The sequence below is a fragment of the Equus przewalskii genome, chromosome 7 (genome assembly GCF_037783145.1).
Source record: "Equus przewalskii isolate Varuska chromosome 7, EquPr2, whole genome shotgun sequence".
Taxonomy (NCBI): domain Eukaryota; kingdom Metazoa; phylum Chordata; class Mammalia; order Perissodactyla; family Equidae; genus Equus; species Equus przewalskii.
The window spans coordinates 32,022,678-32,038,134 of record NC_091837.1 but is presented as its reverse complement, the minus strand read 5'-3'; positions in this window follow the sequence as shown (position 1 = coordinate 32,038,134).

Genomic DNA, 15,457 nt, shown 5'->3' with positions numbered 1-15,457 from the left:
TGAACGAATCTGAAAGAAAAGGAAGAGCAATAATTCTCTAAAAGTGATACAATGAAAATAGTATTTTAGGAAGCACGGCTTGGCAGCAATGTGATCTGGATAAAAAATTTAAGTTCTTTTAATGGGATCAAATCCTAACTCAGGTTATATTATAGAGAAAAGAGAGTTTACTGACTGACATAAGGAAGAAGCCAGGCATAGTTGGATCCAGGGGTTCATTAGAACTCAGTCTCTCTCTTGATTACTCAGCTTTCCCTGTGATGGTTTTATTCTCAAGTCATGATGATCCCCAGCAACTCCAGCCTTGTTTTCTATTAGCATCAAGTTCAGCAGAGAGAGATTCTCTTTCCCAATTAAAAGTTGAGTTTATTTTCAGAGGACATGATTAACATGTGCAGCTCTGAAATATTTACTGAGGTCAAGTTCAGGTCCCATGCTCTTGGCTGCAGGAGAAGAGCAGTCCTATTCTATCCATGACTCGCCGCTGCAGCAGTGCTGTGTAGCAAACAGCCACAGAGCTTCAAGGCCACAGTGATGAGCATTTACTGCTCACACACCCGGGGGCTGCTGGGATTGGGCCAGCAGGAAGGCTCCGTCCCTCTCATGGCCTTCCATGGCACAGCAGGAGCACAAAAGAGCAATCAGAAACACACAAAACTTCTTGAGGTCTTGATTCTCTTTTATGTAATTCTGTTGGCCAAAGTAAATCACATAGGTTTGGGAAATAAATTCCAACTTTTTAGGAAAAACCTGAACTTTATAGGAAAAACCCCAAAGGCACATACTAAAGGGTGTGATGCAGTCAGGGATAGAGAAGTGGGATCATTGAGGCCAATAACCTACCACACCCACCAAAACCCCATGGGCAGAGCGGGAGATGGATGGTTCTCCAAGGAAAATGTGAGTGCTGTTAATGGAAAAAGCGGTGAATAGATTCTGGTTAGCAAAGTCACAACATGGCCACTTGTGGCTGACAGAGTGGAAAGCAGGGTATCTGAAAACAGAGGCAGTACTAGCTTCCTCAGGCTACTGTAACAAGTACTATAGACTGGATGGCTTAAAACAAAAGTTTCTTCTCTCACAGTTTTGAAGACCAGAAGTGTGAAATCAAGGTTCAGCAGGGCAGTGCTCCCCAAAGGCTCTGGGGAGAATCCACGCTTTGCTTCTTCCAGTTTCTGGTGGCTCCTCACACTCCGTGGCCTGGGGCTGCAGATTCAGTGTCTGCTTCTGTCTTCACATGCCCTTCTCTGTATCTCTTCTCCCTTTCTTGTACAGACAAAGAAACCCCATTTTTTAAGAGCAGTTTTAGGTTTACAGCAAAATTGAGAGGAAGATGCAGAGATTTCCCATAAACTCCCTGCCCCTACATGTGCATAACCTGTCCCATCATCAACATCCTGCACCAAAGGACATTTGACAAACCTAAATTGACATATTATAGTTACCCAAAGTTCATAGTTTACATTAGGGTTGACTTTTGGTCTTGTATATTCAATGGGTTTGGAAAAATGTATAGTGACATGTATCCATCATGATAGTATCATACAGAGTATTTTCATCGCCCTAAAGATCCTCTGTGCTCCATCTATTCATCCTTCCCTCTCTCTCCCAATCTCTGGCAACCACTGATCTTTTACTGTCTCCACTGTTTAGCCACTTCATTTAGTTGGAATGTTATAGGATGCACCCTTTGCAGACAGGCTTCTTCACTTCATAATGTGCATCCACGTCTTTTCATGGCTTGATAGGTTGTTTCTTTTTAGCACTGAACAATATTCTATTGTCTGGATCTACCACAGTTTACTTATTCATTCACCTACTGCAGGGCATCTTGGCTGCTTTCAAGTTTTGGAAATTATGAATAAAACTGCTATAAACATTCATGTCCATGTTTTTGTGTGGACATAAGTTTTTAACTCCTTTGGGTAAATACTAAGGAGCACAACTGCTGGATCCTATGGTAAGAGTACATTTAGTTTTGTAAGAAACTGTCACTGTTTTCCAAAGCGGCTGCACCATTTTGCATTCCCACCAGCAATGAATGAGAGTTCCTGTTGCTCCCCATCTTCACCACCATTTGGTGATGCCAGTGTTCTGGATTTTGGCCTCTTTAGCAGGTACGTTGTGGTATCTCATTGTTTTAATATAGGCACTTTGCATTGGATTTAGGGTCCACCTAGTGAATCCAGAATGATGTCATCAAGAGATCTTTAACTTAATTCCATCTGCAAAGACTGTTTTCCCAAATACAGTCACGTCACAGGTACCAGGGGTTAGGACTTGGGCATATCTTTTTAGAAACTACAATTCAACCCACTACAGATGCTATTGTAAGGGATTTAGTAACAGTAGAATACAAACTAGTACAGAGGCTTTGATAGTGGGAATGTAAAGAAAGCAATGTCTGCAAAAGAGCAGAGGCAGAATCACTAGGACTTGAGCCGGTGGAACGTGTCCATTTCCCCACACTTTGATGACGGGCTATAAGAAAAGCGAGGCTCAGGCCCAATTCTACCACCTATACAGACATTTATTAAACATGTATTCACAAGCAAGCACAAAACAGTTCATACTACATGATAGAAAACTCAGCTCTTTGTCCTCTTAAGTGTTCTAATGACCTTTGTATAAAAGTCCACTCGAAGCTGACTCAAAAATATTCCAGAGGCAGAGTCTATTAACCTTATAGCTGGCATCAGAAATCCAAAAGGTGGACACAGGACCATGTGAGGATCAAGCTTGAGATACTAAGTGTGGGAAACATTTCTGAAATATTTCAGCTAATCATATATCCTGAGCACCATTACTTATCCCAGTCATATCAGATTAATGATTATGATGAACAAGTCATTAATTTTACCAATGAAAATATATTTCTGATGTTCTCTTTGCTAATTAGCAAGGCATCTGGGTTTGGTATCCACATCTGGTGAGATACATAAGGCAGGAGCACTTGATGAAACTGAGGCACAGAAAGAGGAAGTGATTCCCCTAAAGTCACAAAGCTAGCAAGGGGCCCAGCAAATTAATTCTGCATCCCACAATGATGAGCCCGTTCTCTTCCTCTTAATCTCTCTGGACTACTTGTATTGGTAAATACTCTAGAAGCAACTTGGCTCTCCTGCTTTAAGGGTAGAACCAAAAGGAGCAGGCTGTAATTGAAGATATAGAAGATTAAAGAAAATCAGTGGTGTAAGAACCCCATCTCAAACTTTTCCACAGTTACTCTCATCTGACAAAAAGACTCTTAAGGGTTGTGTGTGGCCAAAAAGGTTAAGGGCCATTCACAACTGTAGTTACTTTGAGAAAAATACTTGTTTCATAAACTAGTTCCTAGTTTCATAAATCCTAATATAAAAGACTATGTCTACTACCCCCAAATAATACTAATTTTACTATTATTTTTTGGTTTGTTTCTTTTTCTTTTTTGGCCAGGAAGATTGGCCTTGAGCTAACATCTGTTGCCAATTCTCCTCTTTGTTTTTGCTTGAGGAAGATTGGCCCTGAGCTAACATCTGCGCCAACCTTCCTCTATTTTTTGTATGTGGGATGCCACCACAGCTTGACTTAATGAGTGACACTAGGTTCACACGCAGGATTGGAACCCATGAACCCTGGGCCACCGAAGCAGAGCACACGGAACTTAGCCACTACACCACCGGGCCAGCCCCAATACTAATTTTAGGTGGGGAGCCAATATTTGCTGCTATTGTATTTTTAATGGACTTTACTTGCCAGCAACTTAAACTTGTTATTTGTGATCAAAGTTCCTCCGTGATCAAATTGCCCCCCGTAGGAGGAAGAAAGTTCAAAGAACTTTTAAAAATTAAAAAAGAAAAAAACTGATATTTCCCCCACTGGATATCCATTAAACTCGGGATATTTTTAGTATACCTGTAATTTTGCAATAGTGCACTAGGAGAAAGGTGATCTCTAAAGCAAGTTCACACAGCTTTGGAGCAGATCAAGGCCTATGTATCTATCTGTCTTTCTACCTATATAATTTATTTAATTGAGTGAACCTTCAAATGTAATTTAAAATTTATGGCTTGCTTTTTAAATCACAAAGATACTTTGTTAAATATCCCAGAAAGTAAATAGCTTTAAATTGAGAAAACGGGACATTGTTTATCAACTCTTTGACTGTCAATCTGGGAAGGTAATATTGTGCTAGAATTTTCATCAGCTTCAAAGCTCACATACTATAGCATAGATTTCTGCATTTCATCCAGAAGTAGCTGGGTGAAAATTCACACTTCAAGTGTTGTTTAAGGCCTATCTCCCTCCAGGTAATAAAAGAAAACCGCTATCATCTCAGTAATCCAAGAAAACTCTTGGGTTTTCTCAGTGCAGTCTGCTCTCTTTCAGTGAGGCCTAGCAGCTGGGGCAATATCCACCCTCAATCTGTAGGTTCCGTCCAGCCTGTGACTGAGACCACACCTGCCTGCAGACCTAAGACAACCAGCCAGAGTCCAGGAAGCTGGCACAACCTTGCACAGCTGACAAGGACATGGTGCCTCTTCTGGCTTCTCCAAGCTTTGGGGCTGCTCCTTCTTTGTGACCACTGGTAATCAAGTTTTCTACGGGATGCCAGGATTTACCTCTTTCATCACAGCAGCAAGTTCGCAGTAGCTGTTCTTTATCCACCCTTTCTCTGTGCCAGTGGCTGGCACCAAATTCTTTCACATTTCCTTCCTTCTTTCTTCTACTGTAAGAACCAGGAACCAGGAAGACCTATGTCTGTATTTTCAAGTGAGCTGTTTTTTCATGTTTTCCCCAAAATGATAGAGTCTTCCTCATCCACTCAATGTTTCCAAGCCTCAGCCCCAACCCAGGCCCAAAGTTCTGAAAATTCCATTTTGAAAGAGAGGCAGTTGAATGGTAGGTGGCTTTGGCTACTCAGAATGTGCGATGGTTAAGAAGAAAATGTTCACTAACTGTTCAGCAGGGTGGTTTACTAACATTTCATTTAGCTTCACAACAATCCTCTGCAGTGTCCCCCTTTCACAGGTGAGAACTCTGACATCTGGGAGAAGCACCTTGCCCAGGGTTCTACAGATGGTATTCGGTGGAGTAGATGGAGTCCATTCAGTCTTCTGTACCATCTCTTTATTTAACCTACTCTCTGTCTCTCTCTCCCTTCCTCCCTCCCTCTCACTCACTTCTGGCCCCCCCCATCTCCTTTTCAAGATCAAAGTTCAAAATAGTTTAAACAATGGATAATTAGCTCATGAACAGACACAGGACTTATCTCCATTGTAGTATCAGCAGCTGATTCATATTTATTTGTTTATTGTCTGCTTCCACAGTCAAGCTCCACAGGGCTAAGAAACATGTTTTGTTCATTATTGTCTATAGCACCAGGAAGAGTGTCTGCAATGCAGGCAAGTATAAGGCTCCCAACAAATATTTGTTGAATGAATGAATGAATGGACAAGGAGACGAATGTAATAGAAAGTCTATAAATAGATCCAAATATATAAAGGAATGCAAATGATAAAGGAGGCATTTTAAAACAGTAGAAAAGACGGATTATTCAATAAACAGTGCTAGAATAAATGGTGAGTCCTCTGGGGGAAAAATGTATCGTTATCAATAAGTTTCAGAGAGATTAAAGATTTATATATAAACAATGAATCTATAAAAACTCTACTGTAGACCGTGGGAGGAATGTTTTGTGGCCGCAGATTGGGGCACTCCTATCTGTTTCCATAAAGCACAGCAGTTCTTTCCAGGTAATAAAATGGCATCACACTCTGTTGTTGGAAGTGTGCATATGTTTACATGTATGTGTGTGCCAGGAGTAAAGGGGGTGGGGGCCAGCAGAGAAGTAAACACTGAAGGAGAAAAGGCGATGATTTCTTGAACAGGAGAACAGATGCCTCTTTCTCTCAGATTGAAGGGAAGAACAGGAGGGCATGCAGATAAACTTGAAGGGACATGGGAAGTCGAAGGAGTTCCTGGAAGACAGGATAAGTGCAGGATGGCTCATTTAAAATAAATAAATAAATGATGCTCTTGAATTACAGATGTAATTCATGGTCCACATGCTTTAAGTCCATGAGCTGACACTCAGCAATATTAGCTTGTTATTATAGGTTAATTTTACTAAATATTTTCCCTATAATTAAGATGCTTATCACCCAAGAAGTGTACCCTACAGAAACAATCCTCCCAATTTAGGACGGGGCTGTAGGGGATGCATTCTGTCTTGATATTCAGGTTTCTATGGAAATTATATCAAATTTACCTATTCAAATAAAGCTTAAAAAATTGTCAAATTGAGACCAGGTCCAGTTACTATGGCAAAGGACCTATATTCTTGGAGAATTCTTACCATGAAGGCTTATCTTACCCTGAATAAAAATCAGCTCTGCAGAGAAATAATTCCATGTTACACAAGCAAACTGGCTTAGCAATCATCCTTCTGACACTGCCCAGGACCCACACAACAGCAGTGCACCTGCTTAGATTCCTCTAGTCGAAGACTGTAACACACTAAAACTTATATAAAGCTTCTCTACTTGATTAGATCAGTTTTGCTTTGCAACAAAGAACATATATACTTTTAATGAGCTCTATACAAAATAAGTATAAAGAACAGAGCAGCCCTAGAATATAAACTTTATAGTCTTTTTTACATTTGAGCAATAATCTATTGTTTAAAAATGTGTCTGACTAATATGTTTATTATGGGTGTGGCTCGGGGAAATGATAGAAACACAGGTCAGTGTTTGAAGCTTGAGTATTAAACACATCCTCTTAATTCTGATAATTAGATTGTAAAAATTATGTGGGCCAAAGATACTTAAATTGCTTTTTATTTTTTTGGAGAAAATGTTCCAAAACATAAAACAGCAACTAGTTTTGAGACTATTGTCCTCTATAAGGGAAAAATATATATATTTCAGGCAAATTTTGAAAAATAAATTCCAGATTCAGTTTTCTCAATGTGTCATCAAGATATTCTTCAAATAGGATATAAAATAATAAAACAACACTTCCTAATCACTCCGTTTTTGTAAATTTGTAAACAGGCAGATGCCTAGTGACTGTGGTTGGAGGAGCTGGCATTTTACTCAGTCTAGGAAAAGAGAGGTATCAGAGCAGAAGCACTGAGCACCTCCATCCTCAAGCCCCTCCCCCTAAGAGGCATGGCACACACAGACACAAGATCGTGCATCTTTGTGTAATATCAAATAAGCACTAGAAGAGTCAGAGAGGAAGAGCTACATATGGTGAAGGGCTGTTTTTTCCTTCATACTCCAAGGGGTTAAGGATTTTTACATTTCAATTGGAGAACTAGGGGTAATTTTTTTCTTCCTTGAACTTGGAGTTTAAAAAAAAAAGTGTGTTTAGGATTGCTCTGCCTTTTTTGTACTCCAAAATATGGATATTTCTCAATGATGACAATAATAATTACCATTTACTGAGTGCTTATTATAATCCTGTCATTGTTCTAACCACTTGATCCCCATTATCCGAAAAGTCCTCCCAACACCCATGATATAGGTGCTGTTGTTCTTCGTTTACAGGGGAGTAAGTGGAGGTTCAGAGAATTTATGCTGCACCTGCTAAGTCCATGCCCCTACTAGCTGGCTTGCTCTAGTCAGCCTGTGTACAAAGGGCCTGCAGAAGACTCAGGCAAGCCAGGACATTTCCCCAGCATCAGGCAGATTCCAGCTGAGCCCTTGGCACACCTCCTCTTGCTTCTGTCTTAATTACGAAATAATCTCTTAACTTCTTGGCTCCACTTTCCTGAACTTTCCTGCTGTCTGGCGGGTGGCCATGTGACATTGTGTATTTGTCATCACAGCTAAATGATATTTAAAGCTTCTGAGGAGCTGGACAGCCCCTCTGTCCTGCCACCATCTGGAATCTCGCGTTTTCCTTTGAAGAGTGAACATTCTGCTCCCCCAAAGGTGAAGAAAGTTTAAAGACTCACATTCTCAGCAGTTGCTTCTACCAGACCAGAACATGTAGCTAGTTTTGGAATTACCCAGTTTTGGAATCTGGACAAATGGAACTTTTGCACCTTAGCTTGTTTTGTATTAGCTTTAAAAATTCCTAGTGTTGACTACAAACTGATCACAACACTTATGAAGCATTGATTAGTAAATGGGACTTTGCCATTCTCTCTTTTTCTAAGATGGGGAGAACCAGCAACTGAAAGAAATGAACAGAGTAGAGACTCAAAGCCAACACAGGTAACCATTGCTCACCCAGGGGTCGGGCCACAACACATTATCTACAGTGTCCAATGAAGATATTGGTCTAAATATTGAAAACTAGAAGGAGCAGCTGCTGCAAATCCTTTCCAAAGGAACAACAGCTGACTCAGTCAGAAACAGGGGTCAGGTTCTGCGGGGTTTAGTTGTTGCCCTGGTGACTTGGGAAGAGAATGGCCTCTGGGAGGAATCAAGGTAAAAAAAAGCTGTCAAAATATTACTATACTGGACTCCAGCTGCTGCCAGACTAGACGCTTTACACATCTTGCCTTGCTTTAGCCTCACCACAATCCCATGAGGCAGATACTACCAACATCTCTATTTATAAATAAGGAAACAGAGACATGGAGAGATTAAGTGACTCAGAGTGAGGTTTCCAACGTCAGTCTTTGCCTGTCAAATGCTGTTGCTCATGTTTTTTCCACTGTGTGGTAAAAATAAAGGGGGAAAAGAAGCAAGTCAAGTAGGTCCCCCACAGTGTCAGCTCCCTATTTGGTGCTGTGACCTCATCCTACACTTATCACACCCTGTCTTGTATTTCAAATCATCTCAGACCATCTTATTTTCATAATGGGATTTGAGGTTCTTTGAAAGCAGGGATTTTATCTTGTACAACATTGTACCCGCAAGTTCCTCATGGGGAACTCAATAAGTATTTTTTGAATAAGAGAAGGAATGAATAACTAAATGAATTTCACTGTCCCAGACTTTGGGTACTCTTCATCTCCTACCACATCAACTTTAAATTCCTTGGTGCAATATTCAATAATAATAAGTTCACTGGCCAACAATAACTGAATAGTTACAATGCAGCAAACCCCTGTGCCACATTCTCTGTAAGCACCTGCACCTTAGCCCCCACAATGACAATAGACAACTGGCTTGGAGCAGAGTTGGGAGGCAAACCTAGGTAGTCTCATGCCTATTTCTGTGCACTCAGCCCTATATCCCTGGTGCCTCTCAGGTGCTACCTAGCTACTGAATCTGAATTTCTACTTCTTCCCAACATATGTCCTCCAGTTAGATTGGTTTTCTTATCATCCTTCTGTTCTATAAGCCTCTCCTAATATTGTTCCATGCTCCACTAGTGTCTTTATCTTTCTTCCCCTTCTACTAACTCCTACAGATCCAAATTCAAGGTGTAGGCACTAACTGGAACACTCTATGGCAACTGTGGCCCTAACTGACATTTTAGTTAATTAAAACATGCCTTGTAGAACTCTAAGGTAGAAGATGTGACTTATTCCTGCTAGGGAGATATAAATGGAAAGGGCTAATGAAATACTGAGTGATTTACCTAAATTATCTGGGTAGTTTGCTTAATTTTTCATTTTATTTTAGCTCAAATCACTCTAAACCATTCAGAAGCATATTTGTTCTTATTTCACAAAAGGAAATAGTAACTTTGCAACAGAGAAAACTGGTGGTCACCATCTTAACCACATGTTAGCCATGTCTGAACCACGTGTCAGCCACACCTGAACCACACACCTGCCATGCCTGAACCATGTGCCAGCCATGCAAGAACAATGTGCTGGCCACACAGGAACCACATTTCGGCCATGCTGGAACCATGTGTCAGCCACGCTGAAACCACGTTTCAGCCATGCCAGAACCATGTGCTGGCCACACTGGAACCATGTGCCGGCCACATCTGAATGACGTTTTGGCCACACTGACACCATGTGCCGGCCACACCTGACCCATGTGCCAGCCTACCATGAACCATGTGCTGGCCACTCCTAAACCACGTGCCTACCGTGCCAGAACCACGTTGCAGCCACACCTGAACCACCTTACAGCCATGCCTGAACCACGTTGAGGCCATGCCTGAAACATGTTGCAGCCATGTCTGAACCACCATGCCATCCACGCCTGAATCATGTGCTCGCCACGCCTGAACCACATTGTGGCTATGCCAGAACCACATTGCAGGCACGTATGGATCATGTTTCAGCCATGCCTGAACCATGTTTCAGCCACGCCTGTTCCACATTTCAGCCATGCTGGAACCACATTTCAGCCATGCCTGAACCAGGTTATGGCAATGCCAAAACCACATGCTTGTGACACCTGAACCATGTTGTGGCCATGCCTGAAGCACATTGCGGCTATGCCTGAACCACGTTTTGGCCACCCCTGTACCACATGTCACCCACACCTAAACCAGGTGCCAACCACACCTGAAGCACTTGCCAGCCACACGTGAACGATGTGTCAGCCATGCATGAACCATGTCTCAGCATGCTAGATCCCCATGCCAGGATGCCTGAACAACATGTCAGAAATGCATAAACTGCATGTCAGCCATGCCAGAACCATGTGCCAGCCACGCCTGAACCACATGTGAGCCACGCAAGAAATACATGCCAGCCATGGGTGTACCACATGCCAGCCAGGCAAGAACCACCTGAATCACGTGTCAGCCATGACTAAACCACATGACAGCCATGCCTGAACCACGTACTTGCCACACCTGAACCACATGCCACCCATGCTTGAATCACGTGTCAGCCACCCTTGAACCACTTGCCAGCCAAGCCTGAAACATGTGTCATCCATGCCTGAGTCACATGTCAGCCACACCTGAACCACGTGTCAGACACACTTGAACCATGTGCCAGCCATGGCTGAAACATGTGTCATCCACGCTTGAGTCACATGTCAGCCACACCTCAAAGACCTGTCACCCATACCTGGAACAGGTGTCAGCAATGGCTGAACCACATTTTACATATGTCTGAATCATGTTTCACCAACCCCTGAAACATGTGCTGGCCAGGCATGAACCATGAACCGGCCACCCCTGTTCCACATGTTAGCCATACCAGAACCACATGTCAGCCACGCCTGAACCACACACTGGCCAATCATGAACCACCTGCCAGGCACCCCTCAGCTACCTGCTGTACATGCCTGAACCACGTGTGAGACACACCTGAACCACCTGCCAGACGTGCTTGTACCACCTGCCAGACACACCTGAACCATGTGCCATCCATTCCAGATCCATGTGCCGTCCAAGCCTGAACCACGTGCCGACCACGCCTGAACCACGTGTGTGACCTGACTTAACCATGTGCCATCCAAGCCTGAACCACACACTGGCAAGTCGTGAACCAACTGCTGGACATCCCTCAGGTACCTGCTGTACACTCCTGAACCATGTGCAAGACACACCTGAACAACCTGCCAGACGTGCCAGATATACCAGAACCGCCTGCCGGACACGCTGGAACCAGGTGCTAGACACGCTGGAACCACTTGCCTGACATGCTGAAATCACCTGATGGACACACCAGAACCACCCACTGGACACACAGGAAGCACCCACTGCACACGACTCATCCAGCTGCCAGACACAAATGAACCACACCCCAGAAACACCTGAACCACCCACTGGACATGACGGATCCACCTTCCACACATGCTGGAAACACCTGCTGCACACACTGAAATCACCTGCCAGAAATGCCAGAACCAGGTGCTGGACACGCAGAGCCATATGCCAGAAACACTGGAACCACCTTCCTAACATTCCAGTAAACCCTGTTGGACACAGTGGAACCAACTGCCGGACACGCTGGAACCACCTGCCAGACACACCAAAACCACCTGCTGGCCAAGCCTTAACCACACCCTGGACCCGCCTGATCCACTGACAGGACACGACAGAACCACCTGCCTGACACATCAGATTCACCTGCTGGACATGCTGGAACCACCTGCTGGACATGCTGGAATCACATGCCAGACATACCAAAACCAGGTGCTGGACACATCTGAACCACCTGCCAGACATGCTGGAACCACTTGCAGGACATGCCAGAACCACCATCATGACACTCTGGAACCACATGCCAGACATACCGGAACCACCTGCTGGACACGCTGGAACCACCCACCGGACACACTGGAATCTGGTGCCAGACAGGCCTGAACAACCTACCGGACACTCCAGAACCACCCGCTGGACATGTTGGAACCACCAACCAGGCACACTGGAACCACCCACCAGGTATGCTAGAATCAGGTCCTGGACATGCTATGTCGGTGTCGCAATCCAATGTACACGTCAGGATAGATGCGGAGAGGGCTGATGGCCACTCTGAGTTTATTATAACCAGCATTTCAATATATACATAGCTTACATCTGTTAAACATACACAGGTGTTCTGGATGAAGTAATTAGCGAATGCCAAGAATTCTTAGTGATTTCTCAAGGAGCCCTCCCTCGGCCTCTGTTTTGATATTATCATGTTATTGCTGTGCTCGTATATTTTTATCTTGGAGCAGGCAAGGTCTCCTAGGCAACGGCCCCTCCTGCTCCCGATATCTATATCGTGTCTCCATCTGTGTCCCCAGGTGACCATGCCTGGCTTAGGTTGCCTCCCCCTGGAGGTCTTACCTGTCATTGGCTAACTGGCCTCCTCACCTCCAGGTCACCTTTTCTTGGCAAGCCTTTTCCAGTGATTATTAACCTTTCCTGCATCAGGGGTGGCTACACGCTGGAACCACCTGCTGGACACTCTGGAACCACCTGTTGGATATGCAAGAACCAGATTCCTCACATGCCAGAATCAGGTCCCAGACACTACTGAACCACCTGGTGGACAATCCAGAAACACCTGCCAGGGACACCTGAACCACATGCTGGACACATCAGAACCACCTACCAGACACACCAGAACCACGTGTCGGATATGCTGCTACAAGGTGCCGGACATGCCATAACCACCCACTGGACACGACTGATCCACAAGCCAGACACTACTGATCAACCCCCCGGACACATGATCCACTGGCAGGACTCTCTGGAATCACCTGACACACATGCCAGAACCACCCGCCGGACATGCCAGTACCACCACCCGGACTTGCCAGAACCATCCACTGGACACACCAGAACCAGTTGCTGGACACTACTGAACCATGTGCCTGACAAGCCTGAACCACCTGCCAGAGAAGACCGAACCACCTGCTGGACAAGACTGAACCACCTGCTGGATACACCTGAACCACTTGACAGAGACTCTGGACCCACATGCTGGGCACATCAGAACCACCTTCCAGACAGGCCTGAACCACCTGCCGGACATGCCTGAACCACCTGCCGGTCACGCAGAAATCACCTGCAGGATATGCTGGAACCAGGTCCCTTATATGCTGGAACAACCCACCAGACATGCCGGAACCACCTGCCAAAAATGCTGGCACCACCACCTGGACATGCCGGAACCACCTGCCAGACATGCTGGAGTCACCTGCCAGACAGGCTGGAACCACCTGTTGGATACGCCAGAAGCAGGTGCTGGCCACACCAGAACCACCTGCCAGACATGTCAAAATCACCTGCCGGATATGCCAGAACCAAGTGCCAGACATGCTGGAACCACATGCCAGACACGCCAGAACCACCTGGTGGATGCGCCAGAAACAGATGCAGCACATGCAAGAATCAGGTGCTGATGCAACTGAACCACCTGCTATAAAATCCTGAACCACCTGCTGGAAGACCTGAACCACCTGTCGGACATCCTGGAACCACCTTCCAGACACACTGGAACCATCTGTTGGACGCGTCAGAACCAGGTGCTGGACATTCTGGAACCACCTGCCCGACACATTGGAACCACTTGCCAGACAGCCCTGATCCACCTGCTGCACACGCCAGAACAACCTTCCAGACATGCTGGAACTACCTGATGACATGCAGAAAGCATTTGCCAGATACACCAGAATCAGGTGCCGAAAATGGAGGAAGCAAACACTGGATGGCGGAATGACCCTCTGGACATGCCAGAACAAACCTCTGGACATGCTGGAACCACCCACCAGACACGACTGATCCACCTGCTACTCACGACTGATCCACCCGCTGGACACAGCTGAACCACCTGCTGGACACTCCTGAACCACCCACCAGAAACACATGATCCACCCGCAGGACATGCCAGAACCAACATCTGGACCCACCAGAATCACCTGCTGTTCATGCAGGAACAACCTGGAGGAAATGCGGGAAACACATGCCAGACATGATGGAACCACCTGAAAGGCATGCTGGACACACATGATCCACCTGTAGGACACACCAGAACCACGTGCCAGACACGAAGGAACCACATGAAGGACATGCCAGAACCACATACCAGACATGACGGAACCACCTGAAGGACATGCTGGAACCACCTGCCGGATATGGCTGAACCACTGGCTGGACACGTCTGAATCACCTGCCAGACACGCTTGATCCAACTGCCAGAAAGGCTGGAACATCCTGCCAGACTGCCGGAAGCAACTGCCAGACATGCCGCAGGCAGATGAAGGACATGCCGGAACCACCTCTTGGATATGCCAGAACCTGGTGCTGTATATGCTGAAACCACCTGCCGGATACACCAGAACTATGTGCCGGACTCGCTGGAACCATCTGCCGGAAACGCTGGAAACAGGTGTCAGACACATCTGATCCACCCGCCAGACTCTCAGGAACCACCCCCCAGACACACCAGAACCACCCACCACGCACACCAGAAGCACGTGCCTGACACACCGCAACGACCTCCCAGACATGCCTGCACCATGACCGGACATGCCTGATCCACCCGCCGGACATGCTGGAATCACCTGCCGGACCACAGGAACCACCTGCCGGACATGCTGGAATGACCTGAAGGACACACTGGAACCATTTGCCAGACATGCTGGAACCACCCTCTGGACACGCCGGAACCACCTACCAGACATGCCGGAACCACCTGACAGACACTCTGGAACCACCTGTCAGATACACTGAAATGAACCACCAGATACGCCAGAAGCACCTGCCAGATATGCTGGAATCAGGTGCTCGATACGCCAGAATGACATGCTGGGTACACGGGAACCAGGTTCCGGACACGCCAAAACCAGGTGCCTGACACACCAGAGCCAACCACCAGACACGACTGATCCACCCACTGGAAACCACTGATCCACCCGCCGAACATGTCTTTACCACCCGCTGGACAGACCAGAACCACCAGCTGGACACTCATGATCCACCCGCAGGACATGCCGGAATCACCTGCCAGACATGCCAGAACCACCCTTTGGACACGCCGGAAGCATTTGCTGGACATGCCGGAACTAGGTGCCAGAAACAGAGGAAGCACCTGCCGGACACGACTTATCCACTCTCCGGACATGACTGAACCACCGGCCCTACAAACCTGAGACACCCACAG